This window comes from Hylobates moloch, unplaced genomic scaffold, assembly GCF_009828535.3.
Source record: "Hylobates moloch isolate HMO894 unplaced genomic scaffold, HMol_V3 SCAFFOLD_12, whole genome shotgun sequence".
Lineage (NCBI taxonomy): Eukaryota > Metazoa > Chordata > Mammalia > Primates > Hylobatidae > Hylobates > Hylobates moloch.
The window spans coordinates 26,054,315-26,057,554 of NW_026652287.1; the positions used below are offsets into that span (position 1 = coordinate 26,054,315).

The following is a 3,240-nucleotide window of genomic DNA, read 5'->3' on the forward strand; positions in this document are numbered from 1 at the left end:
GGCTGTGGGAGTGTTGTGAAAGGAAAAACACACCGGACGATGTGGGTCTCCAGGGGTCCGGGGCGGACTTCCCTGGGAAAGCTTCCCAGTCAGATATGGACATGAATCCTGGCCCTGCCACTCGCGAGGCGGGTGTCCTGAGCAGGCTGGGTGGTCCAGATGGACCATGGGCTCTCGGATCCAAGTGGCTCGACTGTCGAGCCTGGTGTAAACTGGCACTTCCAAAGCGTAGTCCAGAAAGGGTTAGAGCTTTAGCAGCTTCTTGGAGTGTGCATTTATTTTTATTTATATTGCTCCAATCCATGCCCACTCCTTGGAAGAACTTTTTTGATCTCTTGCAGAAACTAGACTGGATGAGAATTCCGTCCGTGTGATCCAAAAGTGCCCTGTGCCTTATTACAAAGCTCAATTTGCACGGTATTGGGATTTCCTGTGGGCCTTTCTCAGCAGCTCCAGGCCCCTTGAATCCCGGGTTGTGCGTTAGTCCTTTCTCTCTCTGAGACGCACCGGCAGCAGCATCACAGCCATCGTCGGCATCGTAACTAACTCCTATGCGGTGCTTTTAGGGTGCTGGGCATTGCGCTAAGCTCTACGTTATTCATTCATTTTAATCCTCATACTCTGGCTCCTGGAAGGCACTTTATAAAACGTGTTGGTTAATAAATTAGACACAATGGAAGGAAAAAATCACTGATTTATTTTTTCTAGGCACTCTCAGCTTCACAGAGGAGGTGACTTTGAGATGGATTCTGAAAGCGGAGTTCACCAAGCAGAGAAGTTGGGATTCATCACTGGAGAGGAGCTTGGGCAGGTATGACAGGTGCATCAGATGTTCCAGGAATGGTGATTAGGAAAGTGTGGCTGGATATTCGGTAAGGGCGTGAGGATGTGGAGGAAGGAATATTGAAACAACACCGACCTGAATATATATAGCTTAAGCTTTACAGATGGTTATCTTAATTTTGTGAATCCATGCAACATACTATATGGGGATTTCCAGAAACACTTTGGGGATTGTTGGAACTAGGGTCCTGCTGTAGCAAGTGGGAGCAAGAATCAGTCAAAGACAGGTTCTAGGTCTACATATGAAACAAGGTTACTTATTTTTCTGCTGGGGAGTGGAAGCTTGGGTGATGAAATGTTAGAAGAATAAAAAAAAAGAATGTAGCTTCTTCCTCTGTCACCGCAGGGCGCCCACAACTTGCGCTCTCTCTGCTGCTCCCAGCTCTTGGATACGGCCGAAGCCGCCATGGGTTTCAGAGATCTGAAAAGCCCGGCTAGCCTCCAGGTGCTCAACAATTACCTGGGGGACAAGAGCTACATCAAGGGGTATGTGCCATCACAAGCACATGTGGCAGTGTGTGAAGCAGTGTCCGGCCCACCCCCTGCTGACTTGTGTCATGCCCTACGTTGGTATAATCAGATCAAGTCTTAGGAGAAGGCCAGCCTGCCGGGAGTGAAGAAAGCTGTGGGCAGGTATGGTCCTGCTAAGGTGGAAAACACTACAGGAAGTGGAGCTACAGATAGTAAAGATGATGATGAAATTGATCTCCTTGGATCTGATGAGGAGGAAATTGAAGAAGCAAAGAGGCTAAGGGAAGAACGCCGTGCACAATATGAATCAAAGAAAGCCAAAAAACCTGCACTTAAGGCTAGGTGCAGTGGCTCATGCCTGTAATCCCAGCACTTTGGGAGGCAAGGCGGGTAGGTCATTTGAGGTCAGGAGTTTGAGACCAGCCTGACCAACATGGTGAAACCCCCCTCTCTACTAAAAATACAAAAATTAGCCAGGCGTGACGGTGGGTGCCTATAATCCCAGCTACTTGGGAGGGTGAGGCAGGAGAATCACTTGAGCCCGGGAGGCAGAGGTTGCAGTGGGCGGAGATCGTGCGACTGCACTCCAGCCTGAGTGACAGAGTGAGACGCCGTCAAAACAAACAAACAGTAAAATAAGACCAATAGAAGAAAAAATACATGATAAGTGCAAAAATTAGAGAGGATCATCAAACCTAAAAGAAAAAAACCTGCACTTGTTGCCAAGTCATCCCTCTTAGATGTGAAACCTTGGGATGATGAGACAGATATGGCAAAATGAAAGGAGTGAGTCAGAAGCATTCAAGCAGATGGCTTAGTCTGGGGCTCATCTAAACTATTTCCTGTGGGATACAGATTTAAGAAACTTCAAATACATTGTGTGGTTGAAGATGATAAATTTGAAACAGATATGCTGGGGAAGCAGATCGCTGCTTTTGAGGATTATGTATAGCCCATGGATGTGGCTGCTTTCAACAAGATCTAAAATCCATCCTGGATCATTGTACTTACATAAAAGCTTGAAAGATTTAAAAAAATGTAGAGTTAGACAAGCTGGAAATTTAATCTAGTTTTAGTGACTTATGCTGATTGGGTGACTTTGGGCAAATTCATTGAAGTCTCTGTAAAATGGGGATAATGCTAAAATCTACCTCATAAGGCCATGTATTTAATAAGACAGCAGAGCAATTGAGTATTTTAAAAACACCCTACATATTTGTTTATTGTTTTAATCACAACACTATAGTTCAGGCTTGTCTAATTCTTGCTAATATGTGGCAACCAGTCATTTTGTAACCTGTGTTTCTTAAGTGACACCAACTTTAAATGCAGACTTGATGACAGTTTTGGAACATTACACCCTAGATTTGTTCCCACCACCTGTGGGAGAACCCCTCCCCTCCATTTCTCTCCAATTCCTCTGATTCATGCTTTCCCTGAGACCTAGAGCCTTGCTTCTCAAGGTGTGGTCTGCAGGCCAGCATCACTGCTTTCAGCTGTGATTGGTTAGAAATGCAGACTCTTGGCCAGGGGTGGTGGCTCACGCCGGTAATCCCAGCATTTTGGGAGCTTAAGGCAGGCAGATCACCTGAGGTTGGGGGTTTGAGACTAGCCTGACCAACATGGAGAAACCCCCATCTCTACTAAAAATATAAAATTAGCCGGACATGGTGGAAAATGCCTGTAATCCCAGCTACTCAGGAAGGCTGAGGCAGAAGAATCACTTGAACCCGGGAGGTGGAGGTTGCAGTGAGCCAAGATCATGCTATTGCACTCTAGCCTGGGGAACAAAGAGTGAAACTCCATCTCAGTAATAATAATAACAATAATAATAACAGATAGTATTTATTGATTGCTTACCATGTGCCTGGTGTTATGCTAAGGACTTAATATGCATTGTCTCATTTTGGGGTCACATTTCATCTT

At 45.6% G+C, this 3,240-nt stretch overlaps 1 pseudogene; it reads left to right on the forward strand.

Moving 5' to 3' along the window:
* Positions 1 to 1,249: 1,249 nt before the first annotated feature.
* On the forward strand, positions 1,250 to 2,299 carry LOC116479408 (elongation factor 1-beta-like; annotated as a pseudogene).
* The last annotated feature ends 941 nt before the right edge of the window (positions 2,300 to 3,240 follow it).